This window comes from Artibeus jamaicensis, unplaced genomic scaffold, assembly GCF_021234435.1.
Source record: "Artibeus jamaicensis isolate MK-2021 breed Jamaican fruit bat unplaced genomic scaffold, CSHL_Jam_final scaffold_612, whole genome shotgun sequence".
Classification (NCBI taxonomy): domain Eukaryota; kingdom Metazoa; phylum Chordata; class Mammalia; order Chiroptera; family Phyllostomidae; genus Artibeus; species Artibeus jamaicensis.
This window is the reverse complement of record NW_026522049.1, coordinates 11,393,767-11,407,610: the sequence shown is the minus strand read 5'-3', so window position 1 is coordinate 11,407,610 and position 13,844 is coordinate 11,393,767.

Genomic DNA, 13,844 nt, shown 5'->3' with positions numbered 1-13,844 from the left:
GAGGGCCATTCCCAGCGCTCCGCCCCAGGTGTAGCGGCGCACCCTCTCGGACGCGCAGCCCCCAGATCGGCGCTGCTGCGATGCCGCAGTTCCCCGGCGTCCTGGCCGGGTCCTGAGCGCGGGGCCCTGAAGGACGCTGCTCTGCAGCCTCCCCGAGTGCACGACGTCTCTCACCCACCTGTCACGGGCAGGGCTCTGGATCCACGCAAAAAGTTTGGGCCTAAGACAAGTGGCCAGGTCAAGGCTTTAAATACCTGATTATCGCCTTCCTTGGAATACCAGGAGAGCTTGCAAGCTCTGGTGGCCATAGGCCGCCTTGGGGCGCGGTGGGTGAGACGTCTGTGAGACGGCCGGCGCGGGAAAGGCTGTGTGGACCCAGGGGGAGACCCAGGAGTGTTAGGAAGTCGGAGGGATGGGACACGGCGTGACAAAGTTCGTGGCGTTGTTGTGGGGAAATGGCCGGCTCTCCCTCCGCAGCCTGTGGCAGATCTCTGACGGTGCCCGGGGTAAGAAACTCCGCAGCCTCCCCGGGGCTTGAAATTTCCCGGTTGGAGATACGGATTCCTCTGGGGCTCCGAGAGCCTCTATTAAAATGCAAATTCCTCTGGAAGGGGCGATAGCTCCAGCCTTTATCAGCCAACACCTGGGCCGGGATGGGATTTATTTTCCAATTTAATGGGATGGCCGAGGGAGGCACGGGGGTGGGGAATTCCGCAGATAAAGTGGCTGACCTCAAAAGGCTGGCCGGAGGCCAGCGCCGCTTTCTCCTCCGGTCTTCACCTACAACATGGCTGAGCCCCTCCTGGACCCGCTTAGAGCACAGGTTTCCTGGAGGCACTTTCTGTCTAGAAATCCGCGGGGCAGCTGGGAGGACCACCCTGCCAGGAAGATCTCTCCTCCTTGTAGTTACTTCCTTGGTTCGTTCGTTCATTCATTCATTCATTCATTCATTCACACCCCCCAACAAAAGATCAGAAAGGGCTCTCTGAGCACGGGGTACTCTTTCAGCTGTTAGGAAAAACAGGAAGGTGACTCCAAAAATTACACGGAGAACTGTCATATGACCTTTGTGATCCAGCAATGGCACTTCCAAGCTTGTGCCCAAAAGGTATAGGGACTCAAGGAGATCCCTGCATTCCCATGGACATAGGGCATTATTTACAAGAGCCAAAAGGTGGAAATGGCCCAGGTGTCCATCAGTGGATGAGTGGATAAACGAGATATGGTGTTGTAAAAAGGTGGGAAATTCGGACACAGTATGCGGAGAGAAACCAGTCACAAAAGGACAGGAGGTATTGGAAAGTCACTTTCACAGACACAAGAAGTCCCCTGCCAGTTGCCAGGGGCTGGAGGAAGCGGGGTGGGGAGTTTGTGTTGGAGGCGGATGATGGGAGGGTTCTGGGGGTGGATGACAACGACGATGATGGTCACACAGCGTAACTGTCCTGAATGCCGCACCACACGATTACGAAACACTGGAACAATGATTCCGGTGGAAATTTTTATCTTCTATTTTACTGCAGTAAGAAACATACACAATGAAACACCACTTCCCATCCACTAGGATGACGGTAATGAATTATTTTTAAGAGCCTGCGAATGCCAACTGACGGCAAGGATGTGGGTAAACCGGACTCCTGTTCAGTGGGAGTGGGAGTGAGTGCAAATGGTGCAGAGAGAAAACAGTCCAGCTGTTCCTCAAAACTAAGTACAGAATTATCTCCCATGACCCAGCCATGTCACTTCTGGGTGTGAAACGGAACATCAGTGGCTCGAACTGGCGCTGGTGTCCTCTGGTCACCTCCACCAGCTTTGAGATGCGTTTCCTCACACAACTGTACAGGGATGTCTGGAAGCAGCGCAGGTATCTCCGGACTTTGATAGAGAATATACATGTCTGAAAATTTGGACTTGCCCTGACTGGTGTAGCTCAGTAGGTTGGGCATCATTCCACAAACCAAAGGGTCGCTGGTTCGATTCCGGGTCAGGGCACGTGGCTGGGCTGCAGGCCAGGTGTCCGGTTAGGGGTGTGCAATAGGCGACCCCAAACCGGGGTTGCTCTCTCGTGTGAATGTTTCTCTCCAGCTCTGTGTCCTTCCCTTCCCCTCTCTAAAAAAAAAAAGAAAAAAATCTTAAAAAAAACAAAACAAAAAAAAACTTGGACTCGTCTTTGTCCCTTGGGTAATCTCATTGCCACCTGGGAATCAATTTAACTGAGGAGGTGAAAACTGTGCATTAGAAATCGTAAAACATCATTGAATGAAATTAGAGAAAACCTAAATAAATGCAGAGACACCACGTTCATGGAGGAAGACTTAATATTAAGATGTCAGTAGGCAAGATGGTCTACACTTAGAGGCCAATTCAGTGCAGAAAGGTAAGAAATCTAATTTTAAAAAATCATCACCCTAGGATATATTTCATTGATTTTTAGAAGAAGGAAACACTGATGTGAGAGAGACAGCAATCGGTTGCCTCCCATATGTTCCCTGACCAGGGATCGAACCCACAAACGTTCGGTGCACAGGAGGACGCGCCAACTAACAGAGCCACCTGACCAAGGTGGAAGAGACCTCATTTTGACAGGCTTTCATACTTCCCATGATACTTCCTAGGTTCTGTGATGATATTTCAATAAGACTGTGATTATATAGAAGAATTTTGAAACTATGACAGCACTTTGTGAGTGCTGGGTGACCTTATTCTGTTAACAAGTTCCTAACAGAAAGTTTCATCCGTGCCCCCAATCCCATGATGCCCCTGATGGAGTTCTTAGCAGAATGTGGTTTCCAATTACTATCTCATCAGTTGAATTCTCTACCTTACACTCTCTGTTAGAATTGAAGTTTTCAATACTTCTGAGCTACTGGTGAGAATTTTAAGAGAGGCCCCTGAGAAATAATAATTGCTCAGGGGAGGCAATGCAGCTAAGAAGCAAGTTCCACTTAAATCCACTCAACTAGCAGCACTATTACATCAAGCTCCTGGAAACAAGTATGTAATAATTTCATTAGACGAAGCAGTTATTCACATTCACACACACTGATGCAAATGTAATTTTACCTGAAAAAAAAAAAATGTTTGGCCCTACGGGAAAATGTAGGAAGATTCTGAGTCAATCCTCGTGAGAGCTGATCATTCTCATCCATCAACTGCACAGAAAATAACGGAGCAGAATTTATCCTTCGGTTTGGAAGGATGAGACTCACCTTCAACCGGAAGTCCTTGATAGCTACATTTTTTTTTTTTTTAGTAAGAAATGAAAGGAAAACACTTTGCTCTCAGATAAATGGGACGTCTCTGGGAAAATAAGCATTAGAGTCAATGACATGCCAGTCCTCACTCTTCCCAGCCACGGCGCGCTGCTGAGACGTAATTCTTAGGGGCTCGGCTGGCCTCTCTCCTACAGGTGAGTTGCGGGCGGTATGCAAGTAAGAGAGGGGCCTGGACCACGCAGCCAACCCACCTTCCCTCCCTGAGCCCGCCAGCATTTTCCCCAGGCTCCCGCGCCAGCCAAACACAGGCGCTTGCTTTCTGAGCTTCTGCCCATTACTGGGTCACTCCCGCTGAGCGCGACCTACTTCAACCCCTATGTGAACTTTACACAAACGCACTGAAATTAGTGGTGGTGGTCGTAGAGCTACGGCAACACACTGGGAACTACTGAATGGCGCCCTTCCAAAGGGTGAATTGTGGGGTATGTTATGTCAATAAAGCTGTGACATTTAAAAAGACCAAGTGAGTATTAGAAAGGCTGTAGTGTATCCTGGTTATATACTGTGCTATAGAGTTAATAGTTGTGTTCCTTCAAAATTCTTCTGTGGAAACCTCATCCCCAGTGTGATGATATTTGGAGGTGGGGCCTTTGGGAGGCCCCTCCCCTCGTGAACGGGATGAGTGCCCTTCTAAAGGGGACCCAGAGCTCAGCCCTTCCGCCAGGTCAGGACACAGAGAGAAGAGGGCCATTTACGAACCGGGTAGCCGCCCTCACCAGATACAGAATCTGCCAGCACCTTCCTCTCGGACTTCCAGCCCCCAGAACCGTCAGAATTATATAAATGTCTGTCGTTCATAAGCCGCCCAGTCTGCCGCGTTGTACGCTAGCAGCCAGAATGGACTAAGGCCTTGCCTCACCATGTGTATATAACACGACTATTTTTCAAATCAGAGGCTGAATGCTGCTTTCAGTGATTAATTGGCCGTAGTAGCAGTATTCATGTTCTGATAATTCATGTTATTATCACGAGCCTCTTGGATGCATAATAGCAGAGTAAGCAAATAAGGAATGATGGGATATTCTAAATCTGTCATCCCCCCTGTCCTGGAGAATCAAGAGTCTCAGTATAATAGAAGAAAGGCGCTGGAGATTAATACAGGCCAGGCTACAGGAAAACCCCACAGTCCTGGCTTTGAACTGGACATAGCAGTGTGAACTCATGGGATGGTTTCTCTACCTGTGTAGGTAGCTATGTGTGTGTTTCTTCCCTCTGTGCACTGAAAAAAGACTTAAAAAAAAACCCCAACCAAGTAGCAAGGAACATCCCTAGGGCCCCAATTAATGGCCTTGAGATACCGTGTCTCAGAATAAGGAATGGCCGTTTCCGAGCTGGATCGTGTCGGACAGAAGATGGCTGTGGGAGGCCCCTGGAGCAGCGCCAGCAGGTCCGGGAGCCAGTTCTAGGTGCTCCTTCCTGCTACTCCCTACAATGCATCAGACCTAGCACCTGTGTTTAAATCCGTACGTTCCTAAGGGCACTTAAAAAAATAAAGCTCATGGCTGGTGTGGCTCAGTGGGCAGAGTGCCAGCCGGTGAACCAAAGGGGCGCTAGTTCGATTTCCAGTTGGGGCACAGGCCTGGGTTGTGGGCCAGGTCCCCTGGGGCGTGCAAAAGACAACCACACATTGATGTTTCTCTCTCCCTCTTTATCTCCCTCCCTTCTCTCTAAATACATAGAATTTTTCTTAAAAAAAAAAAAAAAAAAGCTCATTGATTGCCCTCAGAAGATGAGAGGAAAACAATTCATCATCCTGAACACTGGCAAATGGCAAGAACATAATTAGGCATTTATCTTGCCTTTACTATAGGGAGTGTGTACCACTGGGTCACCAGACAGTGGATGGGGGAAGCATCGCTGTATAATAATAAATATCCCTACCAATAGTTGAACAAGAAATACTGAATTAAAGTATCACCATTTTACAACTCACAAGGAATTAATAGAAGGACTGACAGCTGCTAACAACAAAAAAAGAGGGAGGCTTGTCCAGGTGGCTCAGTCAGCTGAAGCATCATCCCGTACACCAAAAGGTTGTGGATTTGATTCCTGGCCACAGCATGTATGGGAGGCAACTGATCAATGTGTCTGTCTGTCTCTCTCTCTCCCCCCCCTTTCTCTCTCTCTAAAATCAAAAAGCATATCCTCTGATGAGGTTTGAAAAGAAAAAGAAAGAACAGGACCTGGTGGGCCTCCTGATGAACACGTCGCTCACATCCCGTGAAGGGGACTCAGCCTGACTCCCATCCAATCTCTGGGCCCAGCTGTCAATTTGCAGAAAACTCTGAAGACAGAATCACCATGTTGAACTGCACCAAGGGACTTAGCAAAACCGAGACTGCCAGACAGCCTGGGTTCTTCAACAGATGACTGGAGAGAAAAGAAAGGGATGGAGGACAAACCTACAGATTAAAAAGAGATTAGAGAGCCTGGCTCGGTAGCTCAGTTGGCTGGAGCATTGGTCTGTTACACCAGGATTATGGGTTCAATCCCCAATCAGGGCACATACGTGAATCAACCAATGAATACATCAATAAGTGGAACAACAAATGGATGTTTCACTCTCTCCCCACTCCCCTAAAAGCAATACATTTTTTTAAAGCTAGATTTGAGAGACCCACTTTTTAAAATGGGCAATAATGAACTAGTATCAAGGGATAAACACCAGGGCAATAAAACTATAAAGAACTGAAAAGCAATTACTGAAAGTCAGACAGTGGTGACTTGCAGAAGCAGCTGCTACTGCGGCAGGCACAGACAAGGGATCCTGGGGTAGTTGGCCAAGTTCAACTTCTTGACCTTGGGGAGTAATTCCAAGGCTACCTACTTTGCAATGATTTGTCTAGCTGTCCACTTGATTTGTATGGATTTGTGTATGTTTCACCTTACCTTAAGGTTTTGAGGTAATCTCTCCCCCAAAAGCACGATTATTTACAATTTCCAATGAAAGGCCTCACATTCGTGGCTTGTTCAAGTTCACCATGACAGTCCCGGGCCAGGGCTCTGGGGCCTGCATTTGGGAGCAAGTTTTCAGTACTGCATCTGACATCGCAGAACAAAGACGTATGTGCTGTTCTGGACTGCGCCTATGTACGACTTCATCCATCTTGGACAAGCGGCTGCTTTTGACAAGCCAACCCTTTGTACGACGAGAAGAAACCAAGGCTAGAGCACCTCATTCAGCTGCCCTCCACAACCTTCGCAGCCTCTCGGATGCTAACGTATACTGCCTGCCCGCTGTGGACTTACCACGATTTGGATGCCAACTCTCGAGGACTTAATCTACAGGTTAGTCAAAACAGGCAGCTGCGATGTGGGGAATGGTTGGAAAGACAGCAGGCTGGGATTCTAACCACCTGTCTCAACCAGCAAGGCTTCCCAGCTACGGGGGCAGGGGCGAGGGCAGGGGTCAGGGGTCAGGCTTGCTCATGTTCCTGCATCCGGCAACTCCAGTGGGAAGCAGTGTGATCCACGGGGCGGCTGCGAGGCTTTGCCGAGGCAAATGATGAAAGAGCAAGCGACACAGCTCACACTCCACACATTTCTTTCTGTGTCATCACCTATGACTTCATAATGGGTGGCATGACAACTCGGCACTATCAAACACAAAAATGACCCAAAGACCTCAATGGCCCTGTAGCTGGGCCACCAGGAAGTGGAGGATCGGAGAGGTCGAGTCTGGAAACTTGAGGGTCTCAGGGAGGGTCAGAGCCATCAGTACCCAGTGTGTCGTGCTGTGGCCTTTCTGAAGGGACTTCACAGCCTGAGGACTGGCGGGGGGCGGGGGTGGGGGGAGGTGTAGCCAACGAGACTCCGCCCACTTCCCCGCCCCCTCCAGAGCAGTCTGCGTTTTCCAGTCTACTGCTTGGTGCTGTGAATGTTTATTTTGCAGGTTCTGAAAAAACAGCAAACTGACAACAACAGAAACAAACCTGTTCTAATTCTCGTGTTGCGGGTGGGAATAAAGTCCCAGGAAACGTAAGAGACCTGTCTGATGCCTTTCAACTAGAGACAGGCAGGTTCCCCACCTCTGCCCTCTCCAAGTCTCTCTGGGGTGTCTTCTGGGTAAAAAATGGAACCAGAAGCTGGGCGACCAGGTATGCTTGTCATCTGTGCAAGGATGCCCTTCAAGGCGGCACAGTGAATGGGGTGGGTCTGCACGTTTTCCATCTTCTACTCAGCACAACAGTGCAGTGTGAGCTGACCTCAGCCCTTGCCCCAAGCAGAACCAACTCCGCACCCCAAGTCTCATTGTTTTTTGTTCTCTGACCCCTTGTAAAGCCCTGCTCCCACCCTTCAGCCACATCTCAGCTCTGCGGGGAGACGGCAGTCAGTGAGTTTCAACACCCACAGACTTGTAGGTAGGACTGGAAACTGTAGTAGCTCATCCAGGCCACTAGGGTACCACTTAGGAAATGACTTCCTCAGCAACATGGAGTAAATTACTGCCGTAATTTAGTAAAAGTAGGCTACTCTTCGGCAAATGGGTGTTTTGGGGCAATAGCATCCTTTGACGAGCAGAATTTACTGAGTGATATCCTAGTGACCCAGAATCCTAATGCCCCTTCTATAAATACACAGGGCTGTGAAAAGCGCAAAGCTTGCATGTAAAACAAAAACAACAAAACAAAACTCAGTTGAATTATAATTTTTGGAGACAGGAGACCAAGGATTTTCAGGAGGTCACACTGCCCTACCTGTATTCTTGCAGCTGCACATGTAAATATCTCTGGAATTGCATACAGAATCCAGAACATTCCACAGCCTCCCAACTTTCAGGAAAGATCAACTTGGAGGAGAGGAAGAAGGACATTTTTGCGTGTTGCTACTCTGGGACATTCAAAGACACAACACAAACGTTTTTTAAGGGATCCAAATATTCATAAACACGCAGATAAGAAGACTGACTTTATAAATGTTCCAACATAAATTCTTGTTAATATGCAAAGTGCGCCCTAGGGGACCTATAATGTAATTCTCCTCAGAAGTTTAACAAACTGCTGTATAAATTATTAGCTTTAATACTTTCTACATTAATCTTATACATTAATTAAACCTTCAGACAGTACTTTTTGTTCTCTTGGCAATCTCCCTTAGTCACTATTAAACAAAATGCCGTTTTTCTTCCTAAAAACACTCTTTGAAAAAAATCTTTTACAAATGTCGTAATCTACCAAAAGATTGGAGAAAAATCTGTCTTTGCTGAGAGACACTGTAGCAAATCAATTCCTTCTAAAAGACTTTATTTTCTTGAAATCAGTGTCTAACTAGTTTTTTAATCTTCCTTTGAAGGTAGCGGGGTGAGTGGAGGTGGAAAAAAAGATGGGGGGATACATGGTGATGAAAAAAATGCAGTAAAATAAAAAAAGAATCCACCAATGAATGCATCCATAAGTGGAACAACAAATCCATGTTTGTCTTCTCTTCCTCTCTCTAAAATCCATCCATCCATCCATCCATCCATCCATCCATCCATCCATCCATACAACGCTCACTTATTACCTCACAGTATGTAGGTCAGAAGCCCCACTGGGACCCTGCTCAGGGCCACACGGCTGGAGCCAGAGTGCCGGCTGGGCTGGGTGTTCATCTGAAGGCAGGAAGTAAGAGTCTATTTTCCGAGCTCACACAGGAAGCTGCCAGAATTCAGTTCCACGCGTCAGACTGACGTTCCAGGTTCTTTTCTGGTTCTTGGCCAGGGGCCACCACACCCCTTCCTGTGTGGCCCTCTCCACCTTCCACTAACAGTGGCACCTAAATTCTTCTCACTCATGTAGTTCTTTTTTTTTTAACCCTCGCTTGAGGGTATGTTTGTTGATTTGCGAGGCGAGAGGAAGAAACATTGATGTGAGAGAGAAACATCAATCAGATCCCTTCCATAGATGCCCTGACCCGGGATCGAACCCACAATCTTTTGGTTAGGAGACAATGCTCCAACCAACTGAGCCACCCGGCCAGGGCACAAATGTGCTTTTTAAACGAGCAAGGTCAATACCACTGAGGTTATGCAGTGACTACATAAAACTGTGTAAGGGCAGAAATAAACTTCCACCCAAAGCTGGGGCAGCCCACGTGGTGGAACTTGAAGTCATCACAAGCCTCAGTGTCAAAGGGTAAAGGTTAGGGTCAAAGGGTAAGGGTCAGAGCAATAACAAAATAATAAATGAGGCACGCCTGTTATGAACAACTTCTATCACTGTTTCTTTGGATTCCTTATTGACAAATAGTGTTAACAGTCCTGTGGGTAAATGGTTTTTAAAGTACCTTATTTCTATCCTTTGCCATAAGAATCTAATGATTATAATTATTCTAAAGCATTAATATGTAAATAATTAAGAGTGTGGTTGTGATTGCAGCATTTTTTTTTTGCTGATTTGTAAAAAATTCTTTGTTTAACGAAATTAGCAATCAAGGCCAGAAATGTTCTTAGGTGTTAATTGAGGGAGAAAATTAAAAGTCCATTCAAAACAGCACAGAGAATGATATCCTTTGGGAAGAAGAAACTTGCTGTCAAATTCAGACGCCTTCCCTGCGGTTTAATCCAGCTGGCCTTGCCTGAGACAGGCGTTAACAGCAGGGGGTGGGGGTGGGCAACCTGGCCCAGGAAGGCTCAGTGGACTGGGCATCACCCCACAAAGCTAAAGGTTGTGGGTTCGATGCCCAGTCAGAGCACATGCCTGGGTTGGGGGCCAGGCCCTTCACTGGGGGCGTGTGGGAGGCAGCTAATTGATGTTTCTCTTGCACATTGATGTTTCTCTCCCTCCCCCACTCTCCAAAAATAAATAAATAAAACCTTAAAAAAAGGAAGAAAATGAAAGCTGAGTATAAACGACAGAGGACCACGTAATATGACGTTGAGTATCAGACTCCAGCAGGACGCACATGAGCCGTGAACATGTGCACGGATTTGCAAGAGGCAAAGGCTGCAAAACACAGAAGTCGTGAAACCATTAGTGGCTGAGAGTTTGTTTTCCTGTTAATGGTCAAGCTCAGGGACATTTTTACTCGGCCCCACGGAGTAAACTGATCTTATCCACCTGAACACAAACGTGATCAGTGACACACTCGTCAACCTCGAAAACACTAGTATTTCCATTTATTTCTTATCCTCACCTGAGGACATACTTATTGATTTTGACAGACAGGGGAAGGGAGGGAGGGGGAGAGACATGGGTCAAACCCACAACCCAGGCAGGCCCGTGCCCTCACTGGGAATCGCACCCGTGACCTTTCTGTTTATGGGACAAAGCCCCAACCAAGCCACCGGGTCAGGGCAAAACACTAATATTTTCCATGTCCATGGCTACGTAAGAGATCAGGACCCTATTCACCTAAAGAAAACATAGGTGCATGATGGAGTGCTCACAAAGTTGGGCTACATACTCAAGCACGAAGCCCTGGCTTCCGCACTCAGCCTCCACCCTCTGGGCGCCGATCGCCCAGGAGAAACTGCCTGACCCCACGTCCCCTCCCATTTTCCACGCGGTCATAGCTTGTCTTTGTGCACTGAGCTCCAAGTGAGGAGTTCTCAGTGAGCAGAGCCTCGTTCGGTAGCAAGAACAAACACAGCAGCTTCAATGCCCACAACGCCACTTGCGGAGCAGCTGCCAAGCACGTTCCATCTCGCCGAAATGAAGTACTGCTCAAGTACCTGGGGATCAAGTACCTTCTTTATTTTTACCCTCATTTTTTTCATTTTTAGAGAGGAGGGAGAGGAGAGGGAGAGAAAACATCAATGGGTTGTCTCTCATGTACACACCAACTGGGGATCCAACCAGCAACCTAGGTATGTGCCCTGACTGGGAATCTAATCTGCAACCTTTGGTTTACAGGATAACGCTCCCACTCGGCCAGGGCCTGGGTGTCTCCCTTCACTAACCATCACGCTCCCCTAAAGGGTGGCACAGAACATCAGTTTGGGACTCCCTTGCTTCCCAGCTGGAGATGCTGGAGACCCTCAGGGGGACACTGGCACCCCTCTGAGCCCGACTTGTGGGAGAAAACCTGGGTTGCGCTGTCAGACTGTCACTGAAGTCCTGTTTGAAGAGCTGCACAGACAAGCCACACGAACACTTGGCCCCGTGAGCTGGCCCGGTTCTCTTCCCGCCCAAGCAGCGCCCCGGCCGCCAGGCCAGCCTTCCCTTGCACAGGCTGCATCCCCCTCTCCTCCGAGACCGGATGGCTAACTACATTCAGAGGCCCCGCTCTGAACGTCTGAAGGTTCGAGACGGCCCATCTGCGTGATGCAAATATAGACACGTGCGTTTAAGGAATGTTAACACGTTTCAATCATCTTTTGAGAGAAAACAGAAGTTGTTTTTGGACCTGGATATCTAATCAGCATTTCATTTATTTATCTATTTTTAAAAGATTTTATTTATTTATTTTTAGAGAAAGGGGTAGGGAGGGAGGAAGAGAGGGAGAGAAACATCAGTGTGTGGTTGCCTCTCATGTGTCCCCTGCTGGGACCTGGCCCACAACCCAGGCATCTGCCCTGACTGGGAATCAAATCGGCAACCCTTTGGTTCTCAGGGTGGCACTCAACCCATGAGCCACACCAGCCAGCGCTCCCTATGGTATTTTCAACTATTACATGCCTTTGGCCATCCCAAAGGATAATGGCAGCTGTTGAAATTAGACTCTACCCATGCCGCTAAAAACTGTACAGATGAGCAAAACCGCCCACTGGCAGAGAAAGAGGAAAATAGCTAAAAATAAGGGCTTGGCTGAAACAAGACTGCTCCATACTAATACCATGGCAGGAAAAAAAAAAGGTATGATTTCTTAAAGAAACTGTTCATCATTCTATCAATAGAAGAGGGAGCAACTGAGCTGCAAAACCAGGCCGCCGACATGGACCCCTCCCTGCCTCCAACCATCTGGTCATCTATGGCCAGGAAAATGCAACATAAATAAACAAAAACAACCACCAAAGGAGCCCACCACCCACGCCGAGTTACAATAAAACTAAAACCGAAAAGGAGAACCAAATGCTTTTGGCCACTTTGGAAAAATAGTGTGGCAGTCCCTCCAAAGACTGAACACAGAATTACCATATAACTCAGCAATTTGACTTCTGGGTATGCACTCAGGAGAAATGAAAACGCGCATCTGTGTAAACCCTGGTACCTGGATGGTCACAATAGCGTTACTTTGTAAAAGCCAAGAAGCAGAAGCAACTCCAATGGGCGTTAACTGATGGATAGGGTAAACAAGACTTGGTACACACCCATACACGGACGGCTATTTGGCAGTACGTAGGAATGAAAGACTAATTCATACTAGGGTGTGGATGAACCTTATACACAGGATGCTGAGTGAGAGAAGCCAGTCACAAAGGACCGCACACTGCATGATTCTATTGATTAGACATGTCCAGAGATAAAAAGTAGTTACGTTAGCAGTTGTCAGGGGCTGGTCGGGAGAGGGAATGGGAAGCAATTGCTAAGGGGGCTGGGCTTATTCTGAGGCTGATAGAAATGTTCTGGAATAAGACAATGGTGCTGTTTGCACAGCTCTGAAGACAAGAACCACCACTGAAGAGTAGACCTTAAAAGTGAATGTGACCTGTAAATATGGGATGAGAAAAAGGCTGGAAAAGACCTTTACTTACAAAGAAAAAAAAGAACAAAATTGGGGGGCAGCTAAAAACCCACCTAAATACAACTGCTAAATCCACAAATCCAGCTGCTATGTCTGCCTCTTGGCTCCAAGCCCACCTCTTTCCCTCTCTTCACTGAAGGTGAGACCCTGTTTCTGGATATGGTGCGAAAATAAGAGAGTAAGTTGCGATTTTTCTAACAGCGAAAGCTTATACAGTGGGTGGGTCAAGTACTTATTTCACTCACATTTTATCCTTTCCATTTCCACGAACCAAAAATTTTGAATGGTTCTAGTTTTGTCCCAGTAATTTAATCTCTAAGGATTTATCTCAAGAAGGAATAGAAGGTACACTCCGTAAAACTCAGAAAAAGCTTACTGGCATGGCATTCGGCGAATCGTGATTCGTCCACAGGAAGGAATCCTGGGCGCTGAACTCGGGTTTGGAAATGTGTTTAATATCCCAGAAAATCATGGAAGAGCCGAAGTGGGAAGCGTCATTACATTCCCGTTGTCATAAAAATGGACATAAAGAAGGCTCAGTGGAGATAAAAAAGACCCAACAGACATACACAAAAATATTAAGTGTAGTGTGTCTGGGGATGGGGAAGTAGATATACCGATTTTCCTTGTTAAAGCTTTTACTCAATTAAACTGTTGTTGTATTTTGTATTTAAAAAATAAAAAGCTCTTTTTAAAGACAAAGAAAAAAAGAAGAGTTACCCAGCATGCACACATATTATGGATTTCAGGGTGATGTTGCTGGAGCCAGAACAGTCATGTTTCATGCCCGGGGCGGCTGCAGAGGGTGGGAGGAACCAGCCCCAGGGGGGCCCCTCAAAGACCGGCAGGTGCTGGGCTCCTGCCACCCCAGCTGGGCAAATGGGTGCAGGGAAGCAAAGAGGAGCCAGGCAATGTCCCCCAGCTCTGGGGCCCAGGCTTCAGGCTTTCCAAGGAGTGAAACAGCTT